The sequence below is a fragment of the Emys orbicularis genome, chromosome 1 (genome assembly GCF_028017835.1).
Source record: "Emys orbicularis isolate rEmyOrb1 chromosome 1, rEmyOrb1.hap1, whole genome shotgun sequence".
In the NCBI taxonomy this organism is placed as follows: Eukaryota; Metazoa; Chordata; order Testudines; family Emydidae; genus Emys; species Emys orbicularis.
Window position 1 is genome coordinate 370,020,140 of NC_088683.1, and position 13,861 is coordinate 370,034,000.

Below are 13,861 nucleotides of genomic sequence, written 5' to 3' on the forward strand. Positions count from 1 at the left end.
TGCAAATGATACTAAACTGCTCAAGATAGTTAAGACCAAAGCAGACTGTGAAGAACTTCAAAAATATCTCACAAGTGATTGGGCAACAAAATGGCAAATGAAATTTAATGTCGATAAATGTAAAGTAATGAATCATTGGAAAAAATAACCCCAAGTATACATACAATATGATGGGGGCTAATTTAGCTACAGCTAATCAGGAAAATGATCTTGGAGTCATCGTGGATAGTTCTCTGAAGACGTCCACGCAGTGTGCAGAGGTGGTCAAAAAAGCAAACAGGATGTTAGGAATCATTAAAAAAGAGATAGAGAATAAGACGGAGAATATCTTATTGCCCTTATATAAATTCATGGTACGCCCACATCTTGAATACTGCATACAGATATGGTCTCCTCATCTCAAAAAAGATATACTGGCATTAGAAAAGGTTCAGAAAGAGGCAACCAAGATGATTAGGGGTTTGAAACGGGTCCCATATGAGGCGAACTTAAAGAGGCTAGGACTTTTTAGCTTGGAAAAGAGGAGACTAAGGGGGGATATGATAGAGGTATATAAAATCATGAGTGGTGTGGATAAAGTGAATAAGGAAAACTTATTTACTTGTTCCAATAATAGAAGTACTAGGGGCCATCAAATGAAATTAATGGACAGCAGATTTAAAACAAATAAAAGAAAGGTCTTCTTCACACAGTGCACAGTCCACCTGTGGAACTCCTTACATGAGGAGATTGTGAAGGCTAGGACTATAACAGGGTTTAAAAGAGAACTGGATAAATTCATGGAGGTTAAGTCCATTAATGGCTATTAGTCAGGACGGGTAAGGAATGGTGTCCGTAGCCTCTGTTTGTCAGAAGGTGGAGATGGATGGCAGAAGAGAGATCACTTGATCATTACATGTTAGGTTCACTCCCTCTGGGGCACCTGGCATTGGTGACTGTCAGCAGACAGGATACTGGGCTGGATGGACCCTTGGTCTGACCCCGTATGGCCATTCTTATGTTCTTATTGAATTGGTAACTGATAAAATTACTAAAAGATAAATGCTCTTGTAATTGTATGTGTTACACTGGTTTACAATTTTTGAGAAGTCTGCTTCAGAGATAAAATGTGCTATTTATTATGTATTTTGATGTGCTGAATTAAAATATGACAATTAAAACAACTGATTGGCTACTGTTTCTAAGATATTTAAGTTTTTACATTTTATGTCTATGTATATTGTGTAGATAGTAGAGTTTTAATCATAAATTGTAAACCTAGGTCTTTTCATGTGTTTATGTTTGCTTTACATGATATTTCACCTGTCCTGTTTATGTAACACTTTAAAAATCAGCAAAAGGGTTATATAAATAAAATTTATTATGAAACAAAAGGCAAAAAACTATTATGTACATAGTTTAGTCCTATTCAGTGTCTACTCGGTGCTTCTTGGCTTGTCTCTTGTACTCATTAAATGGAGCATCTCTTGTCACTGTCCAGCAATAATCTGCAAGCATTGATGGGCTCCATTTGCCCTGATAGCATTTCTCCATTGTTGCAAGGTCCTGGTGAAATGGCTCGCCGTGCTCGTCGCTCACTGCTCTGCAGTTCGGTGGAAAAAAATCTAGATGAGAGTGCAAAAAATGTATCTTTAGTGACATGTTGCAACCAAGGCTTTTGTATGCCTTGAGGAGGTTTTCCACCAACAACCTGTAGTTGTCTGCCTTGTTGTTTCTGAGAAAATTTATTGCCACTAACTGGAAGGCTTTCCATGCCGTCTTTTCCTTGCCATGCAGTGCATGGTCAAATACACCATCTCGAAGAAGTTCACGAATCTGAGGACCAACAAAGACACCTTTCTTTATCTTAGCTTCACTTAACCTTGGAAATTTTCTACGGAGGTACTTGAAAGCTGCTTGTGTTTTGTCAATGGCCTTGACAAAGTTCTTCATCAGACCCAGCTTGATGTGTAAGGGTGGTAACAAATCTTCCTTGATTCAACAAGTGGTGGATGCTGAACACTTTTCCTCCCAGGCTCCAATGACTGTCGGAGTGGCCAATCTTTCTTGATGTAGTGGGAATCTCTTGCACGACTATCCCATTCGCAGAGAAAACAGCAGTACTTTGTGTATCCAGTCTGCAGAACAAGCAAGAGAGCAACAACCTTCAAATCGCCACAAAGCTGCCACTGATGTTGGTCATAGTTTATGCACCTCAAAAGTTGTTTCATGTTGTCATAGGTTTCCTTCATATGGACTGCATGACCAACTGGAATTGATGGCAAAACACTGTCATTATGCAGTAAAACAGCTTTAAGACTCGTCTTCGATGAATCAATGAACAGTCTCCACTCATCTGGATCGTGAACGATGTTGAGGGCTGCCATCACACCATCGATGTTGTTGCAGGCTACAAGATCACCTTCCATGAAGAAGAATGGGACAGGATCCTTTTGACGCTCATGGAACATGGAAACCCTAACATCACCTGCCAGGAGATTCCACTGCTGTAGTCTGGAGCCCAACAGCTCTGCCTTACTCTTGGGTAGTTCCAAATCCCTGACAAGGTCATTCAGTTCACCTTGTGTTATGAGGTGTGGTTCAGAGGAGGAGGATGGGAGAAAATGTGGGTCCTGTGACATTGATGGTTCAGGACCACAACTTTCATCCTCTTCCTCTTCCTCGTCTGACTCAAGTGAGAATGATTCTGGTGCATCAGGAACCGGCAGTCCTTCTCTGTGGGGTACTGGACGTATAGCTGATGGAATGTTTGGATAATGCCCAGTCCACTTTTTCTTCTTTGACACACCTTTCCCAACTGGAGGCACCATGCAGAAGTAACAATTGCTGGTATGATCTGTTGGCTCTCTCCAAATCATTGGCACTGCAAAAGACATAGATTTCCTTTTCCTGTTCAACCACTGGCGAAGATTTGTTGCACAAGTGTTGCAACATATGTGTGGGGCCCACCTCTTGTCCTGATCTCCAATTTTGCAGCCAAAATAAAGGGGATAGGCTTTCTTAACCATAGTGGTTATACTGCGCTTTTGTGATGCAAAAGTCACTTCACCACAAACATAGCAGAAGTTATCTGCACTGTTCACACAAGTACGAGGCATCTCTGCTCACTTTGGCTAAACAGAAATGTGTGCCTTTGCAAAATCAAATACTGACAAATAAGAGAGCACGACACTGTATGATTTCTAGAGCTGATATAGGGCAATTTGTTCAGCAGAGTGATGTAAGCTTCGTTATGATTGCATCATCCATGACTTCTAGGAATAACATGATGCAATTCATATCATGTATGATGCAATACCAGCTTCAGATTGCATCATTCATTGTTTTGCCTAAAATGCAAGTACTGTCCAAACCCCGTCATAGATTTATTCATAGATCCAGTCAAAGATGTATTTTAGTCATTTCTGGTTTAAATTGAGAACCCTTCCCTTTATAACTCACTTATCCTCCGCCATTCCCAAGTCAAGGGTCGTATATACTGACCCAATAGCATATCTTGAAAACTAGAGCCAATCAACAATTTTAAGCATCATTTTTGTTCTCAGTGACCCAGAATTAGTAAAGTTTGACTACATTCATTTCAGAAGCCTTTTGGCTGTAGAGCAGTGTTATGTGCTTGTGGTTTACTGTATTCCTATGGGCTCCGGATCTAAAACAAACGGAGATGACTCTGTTGAACTTAAGACTGCAGCCGCCAGAGCTGAACCCAGGGAAGGGTGATTAACTTTAAATAGAATAAAAGGCTACAAATCTAAGATGTGAACACGTTCGTTAGGATTGGAATTATCAATCTCTCACCCTGCCTGAGGACACAAACAGGCTTCCAGATTCTTGAGGCATCTGCCTTGCAGCCTGGGTTCCTCTCCCCTGTTCAAAGTCCTTTGTTTTCCAGAAGTTCTTTCAGGTGTTGAGCTGTGGGGGAGCGAAGACAAACGATGATGTCACTCCTCATCTTTTATAGTTTCTTCCAGCTTGCTGGAAAGTCTGTGCATGTGACATGGATGGTCCACTCGCATTGGCCAAACCTTTTCCATTGTATCCATGCTCCCTTGAGGAGGCTTCCTTATACAGAGTCCCTGTGTTAGTGGATTCTTCCCTGGATGGATGTAGATGACAGAAATTAACACTGTCTGGCTACTCCATTGTCGTACTCATACCATACTTTAGTAACTCACACATAGCAAGATTTCATAATGTCACATACAATGATAGCAATGAGCTATTAATATTTAGCAGATCAAGACTTTTAGAATGATACCTCACAAGGCATACTTAGTACAAAGCTTATCATCATTCCATCACCACCGGAAATATGATGAGATAACTGGCTCTGTGGATGAGGGGAAAGCAGTGGATGTGTTATTCCTTGAATTTAGCAAAGCTTTTGATAGTCTCCCACAGTATTCTTGCCAGCAAGTTAAAGAAGTATGGGCTGGATGAATGGACTATAAGGTGAATAGAAAGCTGGCTAGATTATCGGGCTCAACAGGTAGTGATCATTCGCTCCATGTGTAGTTGGCAGCTGGTACGAAGTGGAGTGCTCCAGACGTCGGTCCTGGGGCGGTTTTGTTCAATATCTTCATTAATCTGGAGGATGGCGTGGATTGCACCTTCAGGAAGTTTGCAGATGACATTAAATTGGGAGGGGTGGTAGATACACTCGAGGGTATAGAGGATTGGACCAAAAGAAATCTGATGAGGTTCAACAAGGACAAGTGCAGAGTTCTGCACTTAGGACGGAAGAATCCCATGCACTGTTACAGACTAGGGACCGAGTGGCTAGGCAGCAGTTCTGCAGAAAAGGACCTAGGGGTTACAGTGGACGAGGAGCTGGATATGCGTCAACAGTGTGCCCTTGTTGCCAAGAAGGCTAACAGCATTTTGGGTTGTATAGGTATGAGCATTGCCAGCAGATCGAGGGACGTGATCATTCCCCTCCATTCGACATTGGTGAGGCCTCATCTGGAGTACTGTGTTGATTTTTGGGCTCCACAGTACAAGGAGGGTGTGGAAAAATTGGCAAGAGTCCAGTGGAGAGCAGCAAAAATGATTAGGGGGCTGGAGCACATGATTTATTAGGAGAGGCTGAGAGAACTGGGGTAATTTAGTCTGCAAAACAGAAAAGTGAGGGGGGATATGATAGCAGCCTTCAACTACCTGAAAGGGGGTTCCAAAGAGGATGAATCTAGACTTTTCTCTGTGGTAGCAGATGTCTGAACAAGGAATAATGGTCTCATGTTGCAGTGGGGGAGGTCTAGGTTGGATATTAGGAAACACTATTTCACTAGGAGGGTGGTGAAGCACTGGAATGCGTTACCTAGGGAGGTGCTAGAATCTCCTTCCTTAGAGGTTTTTAAGGTCCGGTTTGACAAAGCCCTGGCTGGGATGATTCAGTTGGGGATCGGTCCTGCTTTGAGCAGGGGGTTGGACTAGATGACCTCTAGAGGTCCCTTCCAACCCTGATATTCAATGATTCATTCTGTCTGTCATTCTCTGTGTGACCTTTCCCAATTCACATCTCCCCGTGCCTCAGTTTACCTATTTGTATGATGGGGATGTGTTAAGATCCTTTAATAAAAGGTGCTACAGGGTATGATGATACTCACAGATGAGAATTAAAGATCTGTGATCCATTAGCGACATCCCCATGTACCTACTAAACGTGCTCAGGTCTTCCATCAGTCATTTACCTCCCGATCTCTCTGTCTACTACTACTCATCCCACCTTGGTATTTACAGGGTGTCAGGTCCTATGCAGAACTAGGCATTACACCTAGTTTCCTTAGTAATCAACTATAATTTTTAAATATACACAAATGTACAGAGCAGCCAATTGCTCTCTGACTCAGCACAGAGCCCAAGAGTTCTCATTTACCTATGGGACGATCCCTTAATTACTGTTTACTCATAAAGCTGGACAAAGAACACAGAAGCCCAGACAGGCTTGTTTTTAGCCTGTTTACATCCAGATGCCGCTTCTCCCCTAGAGGCTGAGCGAACCCCACTGGGATTGCACAGACCTATACCATAAAGAGTGCAAATCTCTGTGTCAGCTCTCGGCGTGGGTTGCTGCTGCAGATGCTGGGGTGACAGAGGTTTGGGACCCGGCTACCTGAGGGGGATTCCCAGGAAATACGCTTCCATCTCAGCATTCACAGGTACACATCTCTTGCTGAGGAGCTCACCTGTCTGACAAACCCAATAGAATATGGGCGTTATGGGATAGAGATTAGGTCTGTGATCCTTTCCGCTGTGCACAGCTATTAAACATCCCAGGTCTCTGGACACAGGTGGTGAGTTTGCTCCAGTATCACTGGCCAAATTGTCCCTCTTTGCTGCCCTCTCCACCCCAAGCTGATGACCTCCAGCCCCAAGGTGTCTGTATTTCAGTTACACAGTGGATCCTTCAGAATGAAAGGTGTTAGTAGATGTCCAATACAAGGCCAAATTCGGAGGCCATGGCCCATAGTTTGTTCAGGCCCACAGAGGCAAAAGTCTCCTTGGAGTTAGAACTGAGAAAAGACCTCAGGAGCCAGATGTGTGTTAATACACAGACAGTGTCACCTCCTCCTCTTGCATTTCAGGGCTCGGCTGTTAACGAGTGAGGGGGAGGGGAGCTCTTACCTGACTTTAATTCGCTGGAAAGCATGGAGGTGATAGCACTCCTCACTGGAACAATTATATGAATTTTTCAACATGGGCATGATGTTTTCTCCTACCTTCATTAATGAAGTCAGCTGAACTGTTATGCCTGGAACTTTCAAAAAAACAATTCAGCCAGAAGCAGAAACCCAGTATGGGAATTTTTAAATAGCCATTGATGGACCTATCCTCCATGAATTTATCTAGTTCTTTATTGAACCATGTTATAATCTTGGCCTTTTTCTCTGCATCCTGTCCTCAGGTGACATGTACCCAGTCAATATGGGGATAGTTGAAATAACCCATTATTAATTAGTTGGTTTTTTAAAAATTTTATTTTAGTAGCCTGTTTAATCTCCCTGAACATTTCACAGTCAATATCACAATCCTGGTCAGGTGGTTGGTTATATATCCCTGCAGCTATATTCTTATTATTTGACCTGGAATTTCTATCCATAGAGATTCTATGGAACATGTGGATTCATTTAAGATTTTTACTTCATTTGATTCTACATTTTCTTTCACATATAGTGCCACTTCCCCACCAGCACGACCTGATCTGTCCTTCCAATATATTTTGTACCCTGGTATTACTGTGTCCCATTGATTATCCTCATTCCACCATGTTTCTGTGATGCCTATTATATCAATATCCTCATGTGATACGAGGCGCTCTAGTTTGCCCATTTTATTATTTAGAATTTTAGCGTTGGTATATAAGCACTTCAAAATCTTGAGTCCTTTTAGCTGTCTGCCATTACATGATGTAATTGAAAGGGACACTTTCATTTGATTGTTTCTCATCAGATCCTGCCTGTATTTTATCATTTTCTGTCTTCCCATCCTCACTAAGACTTAGAGAATCTCCATTAATAGATCGTACCCTTAGGGATGTCTTTGTCTGAACCACATGTTTCTCTGCACCTGCCGGCTTTCCCCGAGCTCTTAGTTTAAAAACTGCTCTATGACGTTTTTAATTTGAAGTGCCAGCGATCTGCTTCCATTTCAGTTCAGGTGGAGTGCATCCTTCCTGTATAGACTCCCCTTTTCCCCAAAGTTTCCCTATTTGTGAATCCCATTCAGCTAAACACTTTTATCCAATAATGTCAGTGGCAATGAGTTCCACAGGCTAAATATTGATTCTATTACCAATTTTCTTTTCTCACTGTTATATGTTCAGACTTTCAATGTAATTGAATGTTCCCTGGTCCGTGTTATGAGTCACAGTAAACATTATTGCCTGATCTACTTTCTTTATTGATAGATTCATAGGGTTCAAGGTCAGAAGGCACTAGGAGATTACATTGTAAAATCATAGAGCCGTAGGATGAGAAGGAACCACAAGAGTCATCTAGTCTAACCGCCTGCCCTGATGCAAGATTTATTATGACTAAACAATCCCAGACAGATTACTTTCCCTTCTCCTTTAGAACACCTCCAGTGAAGGAACTTCCACGACCTCCCTAGGCATCTGTTCAATTGTTCTCCTATTCTTACAGGTAGGAAATTTTTTCTGATATTTCATCTAAATCTGATGTGCTGTAGTTTGAACCCATTGCCTCTTCTCCTTCCCTCTGCGGCAAAATAGGACAACTTTCCTCCAGCTTTTTATGGCAGCCTTCCAACTATTTGAAGACTGTTATCATGACCCCCGCTTAATCTCATCTTTTTGAAACTAAACATGCCTGGTTCCTTCAGCCTTTGTTCATATAGCTTGTATTTCCTCCCTTTGATCATCTTTGTCACTGGCCTCTGGATCCTCTCCAGGTAATCTACATCCTTTCTATACAGCAGTGACCAAAATTGGACTCACCACTCTAACTGAGGACTAACCAGTGCTGAATAGAGTGTTACTATTTCCTACTGTGACTTGCACGCTATGCCTCCACTAATACAATCTAACATTGCATTTGCCTTTTTTTGAATTAGCAGAAAAAATCCAACCTCTGAGAGATGTAGTTATATCAATATAATCCCTGTGTAGACACCATGAGCTCAACGGAAGAATTCTTCCCTCAATCTAGCTACCACTTCTCAGGGAAGCAGCAAAGAGTCCTTTGGCACCTTATAGACTAACAGACGTATTGGAGCATGAGCCTTCGTGGGTGAATACCCACTTCGATGGATGCGTGTAGTGGAAATTTCCAGGGGCAGGTATAAACATGCAAGCAAGAGTGAGTCAGGCTAGAGATAACATCAGGGAGGATGAGGCCCTCTTCTAGCAGTTGAGGTGTGAACACCAAGGGAGGAGAAACTGCTTTTGTAGTTGGCTAGCCATTCACAGTCCTTGTTTAATCCTGAGGTGATGGTGTAAAATTTGCACATGAACTGAAGCTCAGTATCAGAGGGGTAGCCGTGTTAGTCCACAGGACCCTCTGAAGCTCAGTAGTTTCTCTTTGAAGTCTGGTCCTGAAGTTTTTTTGCTGCAGGATCTCTACCTTTTACATGCATCCGACAAAGTGGGTATTGACCCACGAAAGCTCATGCTCCAATACGTCTGTTAGTCTATAAGGTGCCAAAGGACTCTTTGCTGCTTTTACAGATCCAGACTAACATGGCTACCCCTCTGATACTTCTCAGGGAAGTGGATTACGTACAGCGATGGGAGAACCCCAGCCATCGGTGTTAGTATCTCCACTGAATTGCTATGGCAGTGCCACTGTAGCATTCTAAGTGTAGAGAATACCTCAAGCAGATCTTCTAGAAAAGGATCCAGTCTGGATCTGAAGACATGGGGAGTTGGAGAATCCATCACTTCCTAGTGCAGTTTCTTCCAACGGTTAATCACCCCAGCTTCCAGCCATTGGTTCTTGCTCTGCCTTTCTCTGCTAGATTACAGAGCCCATTATTACAATTGAATGTGAATAAATGAAGCTCTTTAAGTCTTTCATTGACAGGCATTTTCTCCAGCCTCCAATAATTTTTGTCGCTCTTTTCTGGCTCCTCTCCAATTTTTCAACATCCCTTTTGAAATATGGACCCCGGGACTGGACACAGTCAATTTCACCAATGCCATGTGCAGAGGTAAAATCCTTCCCCTGCTCCTAATCACCACTCCCCTGCTTATGCAGCCGAGGATCAAATCAGCCCTTTTCGCCGCAGCATCGCATTGGGAACTCATGCTGAGTTTGTTGCCCACAGTGACCCCTAAATCCTTTTCAGGGACTCTGCGTTCCATAATATTTTTTTGGGAGATCTGCTGCTGATTGTCTGCCTACTTCTGGTTCCAAAGGAGATGTGTGGTGCATCAGTCAGTTTGTAACTCTGGTGTTCGTAATTGTAAGGTTCTATTACACATGTTCCTTTTTCTGCAAGATTAACAAGTTTACTTTCTCCCTCTAGGAATCAGTCTAAATTTTTTTCTAGGATTTCTTTGGTTCTTAAAATAGTTAATAACCTCCTTTTTGTTATCCTAAACATTGCTAAGAATGGATTTTTCCCTTATGTTTTAACATCCCTTATCAATTTTCATAACTTCCAGTTTGTATTGCTTGCTATCTATTTCCCTTTTTCCCATATGTTCTGCTTTGATCCCCCATCACATCTGCTGCCTTCACTTTGCCATGGAACCGGGGTTTGTCCAAAGTTCTCTATTTTCTTGACTGTGGAATCATGACTTTTTGAATATCTAATCAACTCTTCTGAAAGAACTCCCAATTTTCCTTCCTGTTTTTCTGTCTACATTTTTCCTGCCCATCAGTTTTGCTGATAATTCACCTCAGCTTTGGGGAATTAGCCCATTGGAAGTAATAAGGATCTATAGATATTACTGGTTGGGAACTCTTCTCTGTTTGTCCATTTAAATGTCATCAGTTTGTTCTTCATTTTGCTCTCCGCTATCATATGCCCACTTCTTTGTCTCTTCGCTAAACTGAACAGTCCCAGACTTTTCAATCTGTCTGCATATAGTTACCTTTCAGAGAGACTGGGTAACCAAAACTGAGCGCATATCCAGAGCAGGTTATTCTTCATCCCACTCCTTAGGCATCCGAACGTTGCCTTTGTTTTGCCCACTGCTGCGAAGAAGCAGGTGTTTCCATGGAGCTGCTGTCAATGATGCCCACTGAGGTATGTTTTATTTGGGATGATTCCCCCTGGCACATGTCTTGGCAATGGTTTGTTTTTTTCCCCCAATCTCAGATTTTGAGCAACCAGGTAAATGCAGAACTCCCTACAGCATGGACTTTTTAGCCTGGGTTTCACTCCATTAAGGTAAAACTTTTTAAAATAGGCCAAGAAACTTTCCCTTTGTCTGTTGTTCTCTGGGCTGGAGGGACGGAGCAGCCATGCTGTAGGCAGCTTAAGCCAGGTATGATCATATATTATCAGCTTATGCCTGGAACCACTTATCTGAACTCCAAATGTGTAAGTAGATAAGAGTGTTTAACTAAACGCGATTAGGGTTATGTCTTTTATTTCTTACTGGCTTGTGGACTCCTCTGGTCTCATCCCAGATGCTTTTGTATGCTCATAACCTTTAAGGTGACCCCTCAAGAAAGCTATTTTGGGTGCTTGATTTTTGAAATTGCTCTTTTAAAATCTTGCAGAAGCCTAAGTTCCAGATGTATTTCCTTTTTGTTTTTAATAACATTGACCTTTTTTAAGAACAGGATTGGATGTTTGGTGTGCTAAGAGGTTTGTGCATGTTGTTTGATTAGCTGGTAGCCACAGCTAATTTCCTTTGTTTTCTTTCTCAGCTCTTCCCTGGATGGTACCCCTCAGGGAGGAAGTCGCAAGAGCTCCTTCCTGGGATCAAAGGGTTGGGGTTTTTTTGCATTTGGGTGGTGGCAGCGTTTGCCAAGCCAGGGTCGGAGAAAATGTGAAACCTTGAGAGTTTAGTACAAGCCTTAAACTTTAAGGCAAGTAATACTTTTTAAAATCCTTGCGGGCCCCACTTCTGCACTCGGAGTGACAGTGTTCGGATTCAGCCTTAACAGGAACAATGATGGATAACCACTATTCACATTCACGTTTCCTGCTGGTACCGATTAAGGTTTCTCAGACCATGACATGTAGGAATTATTGATGCAAGGAGCCCCATACAATATGGAATTGGCATTAGTAGGGTCGGTTGTTCGTAATTCATTTCTCTAAATAATGAAAATGTCATTTTTCAGTGTGTGAAGAGCGACCAATCTGCCTCACCCATGAGAACAGCCTCCAGTACTGTATGTAATGTTTCATATTAACATTGTCTCTCTATCCAGGCATTAGTACGGCAACCATCACCCTAAAGCCTGGGCACATACAGGAAGCCAGCGGAACTTACTGTACATGCACTAGACACCGTTCTGCCTCAGAGTTGGACACCTTCTCCCCTACTCCATGTCAGATTCCAACACAACCGACTTCACCAACCCCTCCACCTTCATCCTGCTGGGCATTCCTGGCCTGGAGGCGGCCCATGTCTGGATCTCCATCCCCTTCTGCACCATGTACACCATAGCCATCTTGGGAAACTTCACCATCCTGTTCACCGTGAAGACAGAGCCGAGTCTCCATGGGCCCATGTACTATTTCCTTTGCATGCTGGCCGTCACCGACCTGGTTGTATCTACATCTATTGTGCCCAAAATGCTGGCAATATACTGGTTCAATTCCAGGGAGATCGATTTCAGTGCCTGCCTCACCCAGTTGTACTTCTTTCACTGCTTCTCAGCGATGGAGTCTGGGATCTTTGTGGCCATGGCTTTTGATCGCTATGTGGCCATCTGCCATCCCCTGAGACATTCCACCATCCTGACAAACCCCCTGGTGGCCAAGATTGGCCTGGCCATGATGCTGCGCAGCAGCATGGTTGTACTGCCCTATCCCTTCCTGGTAAGGCAGTGGCCATATTGCAGAACCAACATCATCCCCCAGTCGTACTGCGCGCACATAGCTGTGGTGAAGCTGGCCTGCGCCGACATCCGCGTCAGTAGTTACTATGGCCTCTTTGTGGTATTGTGTGTGATGGGTCTGGATGCGATTTTTATTGCCCTGTCCTACACCCAGATCCTCAGGGTCATCTTCAGCCTCCCCACAAAGGACGCCCGGATCAAGACTTTTGGGACCTGCATCTCCCACCTTTGTGCCATCTTAGCCTTTTACATCCCAAGTCTCTTCTTCTCCCTCATGTACCGGTTTGGCCAGAATGTGCCCCTGCATTTCCACATTCTCATTGCCAATGTTTACCTCTTGATGCCCCCCATGCTAAATCCCATCATCTATGGGGTGAGAACCAAACAGATCCGGGACAGGCTGCACCGGCTTTTTACTCATAAAGGGACCTAAAAATTTTTTCTTCTGTTGCTCTGGCTCTCAGACCTCCATGCAGAGCTGGCTGGTGATATGGTGCTGGACAGTCAGAGAGACATTAAACCCTTTCCTGACCTTACTATGCAGTGTTGGTGTTGTGGCAAATTATGCACAAGTCATAGAGTTCCAACCTTCCTAATTGCTGGTCAATGCACCTCCTCTTCTGCTGTGGCCCCACCACTGTTGCTTGCAAGGGAGCCATTTCAGATTTTCCTAGGAATTTCAATTTTTTCAATTTTTTAGGCCTCACCACATATTGCTAAAACCATTGAATCATTGCTTCAGCAGGGAATCATTCATAAGTGTGTTTCAATATGCAACTCTCCAATCTGCCCAGTACAAAAAACCAAATGGGTCATGTCATCTTACTATTGACTATCAAAAGTTGAATCAAGTGACTCCAGCTTGTACAGCTGTTGTATCCAAAATGCCTGACCTGATTCAATCTATCAATCCCAAAGTAAAATGGTTTTCTACCATGTGTCTAAGGAAAGCCAGCATTGGCTATCTTTCACAGTAGAAGGGGTTCAGTTTACATTTTAGTCTGACCCCAAGGGCTACATAATAGTTCGGCCATTTTCCATGGGGAAATGAAATGAATTTTGTCAAGGTTTTCTAAACCATCTCTTCTATTTTGAAGGGTCAGAATCCATTAGCTATGGATGTAAGAGCTTAACTACAGTTTCTTCGGAGAACTTTTCATATAGGCCCAGAGTCCACAGCTTGGCTTGGGCTATGGGGGCTGGCTAACAGAGAACAATACATAGCTAAGAGGAAGCTGGGGTAAACAAATAACCTTGTGAGTTTCAAGTCAGTGAGCGGAGTCAGCATAACTCCGAATGTAATTGGGCGTCCTTATTGCAAGTTATAGACACATGAAGCATTGAGAAAGGCCTCATGGTTACTCCCTAATGCAGGGAGG

At 43.1% G+C, this 13,861-nt stretch overlaps 1 pseudogene; it reads left to right on the plus strand.

The window, feature by feature from the left end:
* Positions 1-11,916: 11,916 nt before the first annotated feature.
* LOC135883387 (olfactory receptor 51E1-like) lies at positions 11,917-12,915 on the plus strand (annotated as a pseudogene).
* Positions 12,916-13,861: the final 946 nt, after the last annotated feature.